Source organism: Pteronotus mesoamericanus, unplaced genomic scaffold (genome assembly GCF_021234165.1).
Source record: "Pteronotus mesoamericanus isolate MK-2021 breed Mesoamerican mustached bat unplaced genomic scaffold, CSHL_Meso_final scaffold_54, whole genome shotgun sequence".
NCBI classification, from domain to species: domain Eukaryota; kingdom Metazoa; phylum Chordata; class Mammalia; order Chiroptera; family Mormoopidae; genus Pteronotus; species Pteronotus mesoamericanus.
This window is the reverse complement of record NW_026555321.1, coordinates 23137142-23150511: the sequence shown is the minus strand read 5'-3', so window position 1 is coordinate 23150511 and position 13370 is coordinate 23137142.

Sequence of the window (13370 nt, the reverse complement as noted above, 5' to 3'; positions counted from 1 at the left end):
AAAAACAGCTCCTTCATGTTTGAAGGGAAGTGGGACAAATAATTCTGACCCTGAATGGCAAAGTATGTGTCCTTTTGTTTCATTGGTCTCCATGGATTCACCCCTGTAGTCCCCACACACCCCCTCCCCCACCACCCCAGGCTTTAGTGTCTGAACTCTAAGGAGGCAGGGGCTATAAAATATTTCGAGAGTGGTGTTTTTATCTGTAATTTTGACTACTTGGTAGTTATAACTTACTATAACTCTATAAGTTTGAAACAAATTGTAAATATTTTTGAGCACTTAATATGTGTTAGGCACTTTGTATGCATGCTGTCTGTACTAATCCATGTAATCCTCACAGCAGCACCTTCAGGTAGGTCCTGTGTTATTCTCCATTTTATGAATAGGTTATTGAAGTACAGAGAGTTTATGGGATTAAACTCTGCAGCCTGGACCGAGGCTGCACTCTTGACTGACCCAGCACCACTTTCTGGTCAGGAGCAGGGATCTGCTAAAGGCTGGAGGGGCCTGCAAGATAAATTCATTACCGTAATATCTTTTCCTTTCTTACCAAGGCCAGAGCGATTGGAGAATGCATGAGTTAGAAGTCCAACCAGAAGTTTCAGCATTGCCTAGGAACTGGTGAGAAAGGCAAATTCTTGAGCCCTGCCCCAGACCTATTGAATCAGAAACTCTGGAATTGGGGCCCAGCAAACTGTTTAACAATCCCTCTGGGTAATTCTGATATATAATAAAGTTTGAGAACTACTGGATTAGAGATAAATCCTGTGAGTGGGGTGGGTGGTGATGGAGGTGAAGGGAGGGGTGGAGAATACATTGAAGGAGGAGACTGGAAAGCTGCACCCCTTTTCTGAGGTTGTGCTATCACCACAGTGAGAAATCAGAACCCGAAATCCGATTCTCAAACAGGACTGCACTTTAGAATCACAGGGGAGCTTTTAAAACACACTAGTGTACTGGCTTTGCCCTAAACCTTTTGGATCAGAATCTCTGGAGAACAGAACCCTGGCATCAGTATTTTTTAAAGAAACATTTCCCCAGGTAATACTAATGTGCAGCCAGAATTCAAAATCAGTGAAGACACATCAAAATATCCTAGAAGGCTTATTGAACAGAAGCTATTGAGCCCCTCTCCTAGAATTTTTGATTCAGTAGTGTAACAGGGCACAGACAGGGCCCCCCTCAAAGGGGATTTGTAATGGGGTCCAGAAATTGGGGTGTCCAAGATATTTATATAATATTCTGACCCACCCCCTAAGGTGGGCTGCCATGGGGGATGGGAGACAGGGAGGCAGGGTCATTGAAAGTTACTTTGTGTGTCAATAACTGGAGGAAAGCTTCATACTTCATATGTAAAGATAGTTATTTTGCATATCAACAAGGGAAACCAGGAAGGTTTGCAGAACCTTAACCCAGGAGGAAACTGGGAAGTAGCCCCAGGGGCGACAGAGCTGATGGTGCCTGGGACAGCAAGAGGCCTGCCTAGCCAAGCCCGGGACTTCTGTTCTTTTTTTTCCGAAGGACAGTACGCCTGGCTGGCCTGACGGGCCTAACTGGGCAAAGAGGGGGATGCAGGACTAAGTGTGCTGGTGGGTATCTTTAAGAGGTTTTGAGATTTTTAACAATGACATTTAGCCATTATTCAAAACTTGTATAACTTTTGAATAAATAATTCCTTTTTTTCCACCAAACTCTGGCATTGAAAACCATAATTTCAAGGGCGGAATGCCAGGGACCTAGAACGGAGGGACTCTGGCAAAGGGGGCGGGGCATTGTTCCGGTAATAGCGTCTGGGGCTCCCCCTCACAATGGGCCCATTATCCGGTAACAGTAGGTCTGGGCTGGAGCTGGAAAATCTGCATCTCTAACAAGTTCCTAGATGATGCTCACATTGCTGGTCCAGGGACCACAATTTGGGAATCCCTGCCTTATGTTTCACCAATAGGCCTAGCAGGTTAAGCCAGGGGATTGGGGATGGTGGTGGGACTGTGCAAACCAAATGTAGGACAGGAACTGGAGGACCCTTCCATGAGCAGTTAACTGGGCCAAGCCTGTGTTTCCCTTGATGCAAGCCAGTGTATCAAGATGTCTAGGATGTGATTTATCTTGGAGAAGTGAAAAATTCTAGCTAACTATCTAGATATTTTTACCTGTCAGACATGTTTATTACTTAAACTTTTAGACCTAAAATTTGTCTTTCCCTAGGACAACAGCTGCTTGAAATTTGATTTAAAAAAGCCTAATTTTCAGACATTTCACAGTTTCCCCCTTTAAAGGATTTTCTCTACATATGAACTTGCAGAATGCAAGTGCTCTGGGGAGAATGCTAAGGCTTGAATTATCATTTGAAATCTGTAGTCACAAATCAGGCTTTTATAGTGATCACTGTTATAGGACATTCAATATAATACTCATTGCTCAAACAACTTCTGAAAATAGTCCAAGGCAATTTAACTTTTATTTCCTCTACAGAGCTTGTCACCATTTATTAATCTTAATTTCCCTCAACATCGCATATCAGACGAGAGACTGATTTTTCTCCTCTGTTTCCATAACGTTAATATTTAAATGGCAGAGTGTGACACTCACAAACAACTTCAGAGGAGAGGGGTGATATTTCTAGGAAGGAAAACCTTGACTAAGTGCCACACCAAGGTTTCTTCCTTAAAAAACATTCAAAACAAAGCCAAGAAACCCTGCAGGTGCACCTTGCAGTACAGAATAGAAAGATAAAGAGGCACTACTTGTGAAATGAATAATATTATGTGAAATGAATAATGTTACGTAAAGTGCATAGCATTGTTTTGAGACTTCTGTTCTAAAACTGAAGAAGCATTTGGGGAGGTGGAGGTGGAATGCTATGCAGGTGGAGATGCTGGCAGAAGTCTGCCTACAATGCTTTGAATGCTAATGCAGCTCACAGAAGAATCCAAGGCACGTTCTCTGGTTTGTGGCTCCAGAAGGGAATTCAGTTTCATTACTTTAGATATCTACTTGGCATCAGTTGTGTGCTAGGCTTTGGGCTGCAGGTGGCAGGACACCAAGATGAATGAGGCACAACCTCAGCTTCAAGCAGCTGGTGGAGAGGATGAGACAAAAATCCAAGTCCTGTGGGACATGGACCAAAGAAAGCTATAAACAAAGTGGTCGGTATATCATGGAGGAGGTGGAGATTAGGCAAGCATTGAAAGGAGTTTTGAGAGAGAGACTCTTTAACAAAGATTTACGTGAAGGGAGCAGAACTGATTCACTATACATTTCCAAAGCTTTCATTGAGCCCTTACCTTATGTCAGGCACTACATTGGGTTTTGGGGCTATAAACATAAAATTTTTTCTACCCTCAAGGAGTGGGGAAAACAGGCAAGGTCAATTACAGTACAGCAAAGGCTTCCTGGAGGAAGTGTGGTCTAAGCTGAGTCCTAAAGGATGAGTGGGAGCTGTCCAGAAAAAGATGGATGAAGCTGGGGAAGTGAAAGCACAGTATTGAGAGAGGAAACTCAGATGCAAAATCTTGAAGAGAGAGAACCAGTTGTTTGTGGAACTGCAAGGACCCAGGATGGCCAGGGAATAAGATGTTAGAGCAGGGAGAACAGGAGATGAGGCCTAGGTAATCATGGAGGCCAGAGCAAAAAGGGCCTAACTTTATACATTTGCCCATGCAAAAGGTTTAGGCTTTTTCTATAAATCTTGGGGAACCACTAAGGGATATTAACATGAGCACTGTGTGAGAAGATTTAAAGTTTAAAGAGATTTTTTGGCCATGGCATGGAAGAGGGTTTGGTGAAGGGCAAGACTGGAGACAGGTAATGATTTGGGAATTTATTGCAGTATAACAGGGGAGAGATGATGGAGCTTGGTAGAGTAGGTAGAAAGAACTGTTGGGTTAAAGTGATATCAACAAACTAGAATGAGTAAGACTTGATGGCTGAGAAAGTGTGTGGGAAGAGACTGGGTCAAAAATGACTCCACATTTTTGTTTGATTTGGGCCCCATGGATGGTGGTGCCATTAATAAAGTTAGAAAATGAAGGAGGAGTAGACATCAGTTGAGAGATGAGAGTGGATGATAATTTTGGACAAATTGAGTCTGAGGTGCTTGTGAAACATTCAGATCAAAAGGTCCAAAATTCATAGTTGGATACATGAACCATGATAGAGAACTAGAGAGTGTTTAAAGCCATGGAACTAGAAGAGATCACCCAGGATGAGTGTATAAAGTGAGAAGAAATAAGAAAAGGATGGTTTCTGTTACCACTTCTCTATACCACTATATTGATGGTGGTAGATAGTTCAGTAAGGTAATATTAGAAGTATAGGGATTGAAAAGAAGGAAATAAGGCAGTCTTTATTTGCACATCATATGATAATTTACCCAAATTACTCTATAGGCAGATTAATAGAAATAATTAAATTTAGCAAGGTGGCTGAATATAAGATTAATATAAAATCAGTTGCATTTTTCTAGACCAGTAAAAACTGTAAAACAAAATTAAAGAGAAAATATCTATAAAATTATCATAGAATATTAAATATGTAGGAGTAATATAACCTAAGCTGTGAAAGACCTCCACAGGGAAAATTATAAAATCTTATTAAGAGATATTAAAGAAGACCTAAATAAGAGAGGAAGATATTGTGTTATAGATAAGACTTAGTATCATAAAATTTCAATTATTATCTGTAGATTCAATATATTTCTAATAAAAATTCCAGGGTTTTTCATGGTATTTGATAAAATGATTCCAAAATTCACATGGAAGGGTAGAGGGCCAAGAGTAGTCAGGATATTTCTGAAAAGGAGGATAAGGAAAGAAGGATAATGTGAATTGGTACAGGGAGAGACAAATAGGCTAGAGGAATTTCTTAGAAAACTATAGATGAAATTTCTGTATGTGAAAGAGGTGACAATAAATGTAGCTGGAAAAATATAGTTATCCATTGTGTATATAGAAAAAAATGAAATTGGATCCTTGCCTTATGTCAACTACAAATGGTTTAAAACTTTAAAAATATATTAAAGAAAGTTGAAAGACATGTAAACTTAAGTAAAATATTCATAATGTACAGAACAGCAAAGGATTAACATGAAAATATGTAAACATCTCCTACAAATCAATAAGTAAAATGCACACACACAAACACCAGTAGAAAAATAGGAAAAAAAATCATCATATGACCAATAAACTTGTAAAGAATTTCAACATCATTAGTGATTAGGAAAATGCAAATGATAGCCACAATGAGATATTGTTCTACACTTATTTCAATGAGTAAAACTAAAATGTCTGACAATGTCAGCTAGGAGCACAATAACTTTGGAAAAGAGTTTGACATCATTTCTTAAAGTTAAACATACAATCAATTTAGAAAAAAGTTCAGCTTTGTCTTCTAAAGTTGAACATTTGCATTTCCTATAGCCCAGCAATTCAGTTTCTAGGTATGTATAAAGGTCTGTCTGGGAAAAGTCCAGCCTTTGTTAATATAATGAGAACAGTTTGTGCGACATCAATGTAACCTGGCAGCCAAGGGGAGTGAACTAGAATGTGTATGTGTGAATAATTACAACTTTACTGTACTAGTCAGTGGGGGCAGTAGATGCCATCGAGTAAGTGTGTGTACTATATGACCATCACATTAAAAATAACTGAGCAAGTAGAGCAACAGATCTGCATCAAATTTTACGTTAAGCTTGAACATTTCTCCATGGAAACTATTTGGATGATTCAGAAGGCTGGAGCTATGGACAACTGGTGATTGGCAGCTTTATCACGACAACATGCCTGCTCATGGATCACGTCTCCTGCAGAGTGTTTTGGCAAAACATCAAATCACCCTGGTGACTTACCCTTCAACAGCCTAAATTTGGTGTCCTGCAACTTCCGGCTTTTCCCAAAACTAAAGTCACCTTTGAAAGGGAAGAGATTTCAGACCACTGATGACACTTGAGAAAATATGATGGGGCACCTGATGGCAATTGAGAGAAAGGTGTGAGGTCCCAAGGTGCCACCTTTGAAGGGGACTGAGGTGTCATTATCCTATGTGCAATGTTTCATGTATCTTGTATCTTCTTCAATAAATGTCTCTGTTGCATAGTGCATGGCTGGATACTTTCTGGACAGACTTCATATACCCAAGAGAAACTCCAGTACATGCACAACAAGATACAGGTGCAAGAATGATCATGGCAGCATAGTTCACAATAGCAAAAACTTGGAAACAACCTAAATGCCCAATATTAGGAAAGTGGGAGAATAAATGGTAGCATGTTCACACAACAGATTATTACCTGTTATTATCCAAAAATAAATGAACCACAGTAACTTGCAATAATATGAATGAATATAAATAACATGTTAAAAAAAAGTAATTCTCCAAAAGTTACTTATAGTATGATACGTAACTCTTAAAACGTAAAGTTGTAAACACTAATATGTATGTATATATACATCTTATATGAATATATATAATAACATTAAATGCAATAAAACTACAATCAAAGAAAAAGAAGGGAGTGAACTTGGGTGGGAGGAGGATATAGAAGGATAGAATGAAGGGAAGGGGAAGTATATGTTTAGATGTAGATCTAGTTTTATAGTTTGTCAAGGTTCTAGTTTTATGATTTGGGTGATGCATTCATGAATGCTTAATATGTTATTAAAAATAACTAACAGTAGCTCAGACATGGAACAATGATGAGAGAATCATCAGCCAAGGGTTGGATGAATCCAATTCTGTGCACCTGAGGTTCAATTACAGACAAATAATTTTCTTGAATGAATAGAAAATTATCGATGACAGTGATCAGAGAGAAACCTGATATGGGCAGACCTTTATTACACTACTGAATTCTGTAAGAGAATGGACTTGCTGGGGCATTTCTTTGGGGAATTATAAGTGAACTCAAGGGAATTTTGGAAAAATAAGTTATTAGGGTTGGTGATACCTTGTCTAAACATGATCCTGGGTCACTCCTAAAATTTATGTGATTTGCCATTTTTATAGCTTTGGGGATGCAATCCTTTCATGCTTTCTTCTTGGGTTTTTCCCTGCAATTAAAGTGAGCTGCTATTGGATGATTAGCAATTGAGTTATATGATCTAAGTTATGTGATCCAAAGAAGACATATTTAAAACACAATCTTTCTGTTTTAAATTGTTTAAAATAGCTAAAGCATTAAAAAAAATTAACAGAATCCCAAATTTCTAATATGATATTTTCAAAGTATTTTCAATTTTATGCAAATCATCTTCCTCCTCACTATTATTATCAACTAAAATTTAATCCAACTTAGATTCTATTCCCGGTGTTTTATTAGATTTTTTTTCTCTCATCTTGAATCTTGTAATGCTGCAGTTGAACCACCCAGTGTGTCCTACTCACTTCATGTGACCAGCAGAAACCTCAATAATGGGATTTTCTCAGTTCATGGAAGTGCAGGCTAACTGTGATTGACTGTTGGCCCAACTTTATGAGAACAATTCAGAAATAGATTTCTTGTTATGCAGTAACACCTGCCCTTTACTTGCCCCAAAAGAGTTGTTCAATAGAATGAGGGTCTAGAAATGAAAACTCTTCTGAAGGAACCAGACTTAAACATTCATCATGTTATTTGTCCCCACAGCTTCCTTTCCAGTAGAAACTTTTCTCCTTAGGCCATAAGAAACTCTTAATAGGTTCATTCACACACTTTCGCCTCTAACTCTCCTATTTTGAAACTGACATGTGTTGGGGGGTAGGAACCATGCTGTGTATGTGGTGGAGGCGCAACACCCTCCTGGGTCTGGACTCTCATAGCTATATTCTTCTTGGTTCTGAGCTCCTTTCTTCTCCCATTAAAAATAGTCATTGATCACCAGCTAGTAGTTTACATTTCTCTAAAACTGCCTGGGACACTTTGGGCTTGTCATAGAATTATATTCTTTAGTTGCCCATTTTATTTCTCCCCTTTTACTAGTTTGTAAAGTTTCTAAGGCAGAGTTGAAAAAGAGGATCCTAACAGTGCACTGATTTCACTGTTGCAAATTCCCAAATATCCACAATCAAATCCCTTTTAAATCTTACTTAGATTTCATATAAATATTCTCTTATAAAGGATTAAATTTCTTTCAGCTATTGACAATGGAAACTTCATTTCCAAGACAGAAAATGCTCCACGAGATTGTAAACTCCTGGAGAAGAGGATTGTGCTTCATATACTTGTCTCCTTTGTGCTGAGCACCAGATATGATATATGGTAAATTTTAGAGACTAAAGGTGAGATTGTAGCTAATGTGATGATTTCATAGCCTGGATACTCAAAGCACATCCTGCTAATCTTCCCTATTTTCCAAGGTTTTCCTGGGGAAAATGATGAAAAATACTACTCAGGCAAGCAACCAGTAAATCTTAGGTTAAGGCTCTGATAAAATTTAGGAGACATGGCTTAGGTTTAAGGAAAAAGTAGGGTCTTTCAATTCTCTGGCACCCCTTAATCTGAATCTTAGGATCATAATGCTCAGTCATACCAAAGACAACACAAAAAGTGGCTTGTCCCAATAGGGAACATTTTTCAGCCAACCCTGGGAGTAGAAGAGGAAGACTAATAAGCGTGGCTGATCTACCTCAAGTACCAGGACCTACCAAGGTGAGGCACAAAGGTGAGCACTACAACAGAGTGCTGACTTTTGAAGCAAAGTAACCCTGCCCACTAGTAAAAGTGGCCCCATTGAATGTCCTGCTGAATCAAGAATTGTAATTCCTGGAGAAGCCTTATGACCAAGGACAGACGGAAGAAACCATTTCACCACCGCAAGACTGGTAGAGAGTGCGGAGGAGGTGTGAGAGGGCTGGCTGGACTCCCACAGGTGGCAGATGAAGTTCCAGAGGGATGTTTCAGCAGCCAGGGTTTCTCCCTGAGAAGTGTCGGGGTCTAAACCCCAAGTTAGGCTCCCCAGCCTACAGCACCAGAGCCAGAAAGGAACCCAGATAACATCCAGCTGTGAAAAGCAGCAGAGTTTCTGTCTGCCAGGGAGAGATGGCTAGAGATGTAGAGAGCCTCTTAAAGGGCCACCACTGAAAATTTCATTTGCAGTCACTTATTCTGGGCTGCAGCAGAGAAAGGGCAGAGTGGACTAGAGATGCTTGAGGAGAGTCTGGGGTTGGTGGCTCTGGGGAGAGAAATGAAGGAACAACTACCAACATCCCTGTACTGAGTCATTCCCCATACAGAAGGAGCCATCTTTCTCAGGCAGAGCACTCCCCTCCAAGCCACATCAGCCTGAGGAAAAGCAATAGCTCTGCCCACAGGAATTACTCTGCCCCACCCAGTGGAGCTTAAGCTGGGCTGCTGATCACAATTTGATTATATTAACAACTGATCAGTTTAATGGTTGATTAGTTTAATAACTAGGGCAGAAAATACAAAGAAGCATCTGAAATGGGAAGACAAAGAAACAGACTCCAAATGAAAGAACAAGAGAATTCTCCAGAAGAAGAACCAGATGAAATGGAGGCAAGCATTTTGTCAGATGGAGTTTAGAGTAATGATTATAAGCATACTCAACAGCATGAAAAAAGAAATAGAGCCCATAAAAAAGGACCAGTTAGAAATAAAGGATACAGTATCTGAAATAAATAATGCACTGGAAGGAATAAACAGTAGGTTAGATGAAACATAGGATTGAATCAGTGATTCAGAAGACAAGGTAGAAAAAAAATACCCAGGCAGAGCAGCAAAAAGAATAAAGACTTAAAAAAAATTAGAAGAGCTTAAGAAACATTTTGGACAACATAAAACATAACAACATCCACATTATGGGAATATCAGAAGGTGAAGAGAGCAAGCAAGTGATCAAGAACCTGTTTGAAGAAATAATGACCGCATACTTCCCTGCTCTGGTGAAGGAAGAAGACACACAAGTCCAGGAGGCTTAGAGTCCCAGACAAATTGGACCCAAAGAAGCCCATATGGAGACACATCATAATTAAAATGTGAAGGCTTAAAGACAAAGAGAGAATCCTAAAAGCCACAAGAGAAAAGCAAGTAGTTACTTACAAGGGAGCAACAATTAGAACAGGATTGTCCAGCCTTTTGGTGTCTCTGGGCCACACTGGAAGAAGAGTTGTCTTGGGCCACACATTAAAAACACAAATATTAATGAAAACTGATGAGCAAAAGAAAAAAAAGGTTAAAGGTTGGGCTTTATTCCTAGCTATCCTGGGCTGTGGGTTGGGTACCTATGATTATTAGACTGTTATCTGATTACTCAACAGAAGCATTTCAGGCCAGAAGGGAGTGATGTGAAATATTCAAGGTGATGAAAAGCAAGGACCTACAACCAAGGCTACTTTACCCAGCAAGGCTACCATTTAAAATTGAAGAAAAAATAAGGAACTTCCCAGACAAGAAAAAACTAAAGGAGTTTGTTAACACCAAACCCATACTGCAACAAATGTTAAAGGAGGTAGAGATTGTGGGTGTTTCAGCATCTTCCTCTTAAAGAATGGGGTGAGAGAGATCTGGGCCAGCCCAGTTGCAGAGAGCTCATATTGCTCTTCTTTTAATTCAATGTATTGAAGTGACATTGGTTAATAAAAGTGTACAACTCTATACTAAAAAAAGAATTCCTTCTCTTTAAGGGGAGAGCTAATAAGAGGAGCAGTTGAACAGGAACAAAGATGGCAGAGTCCCCTCCCCTATGGTGAGCATTCAATATAGTATTTGTTAAAAGAATAAATGAAGTCAGGAAGTGTTGCTAGGGAGTTGTTACCATGAGAAATACCATTTGCATGCAAATTTCATATTATTAGTCACTAGGAACTTCCAGCAAAGATGCTGATAAAAGGACCAATATGTTGCTTTTCTGAATAAGATGTGGATGGAAAGGAACGCCACTTCTATTCTGCAGAAGCCTGATGGAGAAGCTGGGCTTTACTTATGTTATGTTTGAGACTGGGATATCGAGTAGGTAAGTTCTGGAGGGGCTACAGAACCAAGAATGAATTTCATGTGAAATTCAGAATATTGGATTTTCTCTTCTTTTCTCCAAACCAATCTCCTTTTCCTCACAAGTGGAAAAAAGAATAGCTCCGATGAAATGCCAGACTGAGCTAGAACTATTTTTGATGTTTGGCTTCCACATTTTAAAAGCTATTAGATGCTGGAGACAAACCAGGAAATAATATGCAAATGATTAAAAGGATGGGAAGTGCTTGGGGTAGAAGTTATCCAAAGGAAAGGGTAGGAGCAACGCTATCTATTTATGAGAGTCTTTATCTCAGCTAAAATACAGTGGAAGAAAAAGTGTGAAGTTGCATCAAGATAAATTTAGGGTTGGGAGAACTTTCTAATGTAAGGATTATAAAACAGTTATCCTTGTGATTATTTTCCTTGTTATTCATGTGATTGTTATAAAACAATCATCCATGTGATTTTTTTCCTTGTTATCCAAGGAAATCTACTTGCATAGTCCCACTCTAGTGCATGGTGCTTATGAGATGATAAAAAGATGTTTTCTTAGTGAATGACCAGGTCATAGAATCATCATTCTTGAAGATTTTTATGACCAACACACATTGCTTTGCATTTTTTGATGTTTAGAAATAATGAAAATTGTCTAGATGATTTCTTATATCCTTTAAGTTCTCTCATTCTACAAATGTCCCAAATTGGTTGATTATTTACTTCAAGAGACCCTAAGGAGTATATCTGGAGGCCACAGGTAATTTCATTTTTGCAGTAAGAATCCACACTCACACCCTGGTTTCCCACCAGAAACAATTAGACTTTCTTCTCTATTGGAAAATTACTGTCATTGTTTCCTTTCTATAGTACCATTATTTATTCTAATCACTGAGCTGTGTTACTCACGTCCCTCTGATACACATCAATGCAAGTTATACATGTTCTGCAAGGAGAGGAGAATGAATCTCTAAGCTGTAGTCAAATTGGTTTTCTAAATTATGCTGCATGTTTTAACTGGAATTTGTATAGTAGGCTAGTGGAAAATAAGGTGGGGGGGGTGGTGAATGGAAGGGTTCCTTTGGTTTTCAGGCTGTTAACTGTAATTAGCCTGGTTTCTGAGATGTAATTATCTTGCAATCTCAAAGCAAACACTCTGGAGGAAATTGCTCTGTTAAAGACAGCATGGCATTAAAAATAAATTATTACCCTGGTGCCTGCTATTGCTGCTTATGCTTTGCGATTTGTCAAGGTTTCCATTAGTGAGTGCATGTTTAGGGCTGGAGTTGTGCAGCCATGTTGCCAATGTTTGTACTAGAGGGGTAGGAGGCGTGGTTTGCTTAGTTGTAATAGTGGTGTGAAAACTTACCATTATGGTGTTGAAGGCTGGGGTTGCACCATCCATACTCTTCTTTCCTATTCCTAACCACCAAAATGGCCCAGTGGTCAAGAAAGAGAGCACTGGAGTCCTCTTCCAGTGTCCATGTCTGGAGGACATTGATGACTGAGTAGAGTGGAGCATCATAATCCAAAGCTCAGGCAATTCAAACTACCTGCAAAGAAAAATTCAAATTGTAAATGTCTGAGAAGAAACAAGCAAAATCCTAATCATTTTGGGGACAAACACCAAGGGATCAAAAATGATCATCACTTTTGTTAGTCAATCACAGTATCAATCACAGTAGTTAGAAAGACAATACCATGGGATTCAGAATCAGAGACTTGTGAGTCTGAACATATTATTGCGCAGGGTGTATGCTGCACAAAGACTCCCCAGTGAGGGGGGGAAATAGAGCCTGAAATCTCACCAGTATCCCCTGACCAAGCTGTGCATCTATGAGGCTGTATCCACCCCGGGAAAGGGCACATTTTTCCAATTTGTCTACCTCAGGAGAATGTTTTATAAAACTTTTCTACCCAAAATATTTCACAAATATAATATATAGACCATTATTTATACTCTGTGTGACATTGATCGAATTTCTTATTCTCTCTGAAACTCTGCTTTTTCATGTATGAAAAGGATAATAATAATAATTCTCAGGATTATTTGTGGTCTCAAAACTGAATCTGAAAAGAATGTGTTCAATAGTTGTCAGGAGTTTTGATAATAATGATGGTTATTGCCAAGACAGTCATTATAATCAAGTATTCACAGATTGGAGCAAGCCCTGAGCCAGCTTTGGGAAACTGCAAGAGACATGAGAACTTGGCTACCTGTCTCACAGAGCTGAGGGTTTGGTTGGAGGGTGGCAGACAGCAATAGGTAATTAATTGTGCCATAATTTGGGTGGGTTCTGTAGAGTAAAAATTTCACAGCCCTGTAGCAATTTATCTTTGCTGCTAATTCACTGTTGAGGCAGGCTTTTCTTACATATCAGAAGGAAGAAAGGGGAAAAACCCTAAAGAATTGGAGTTGAAGATATGA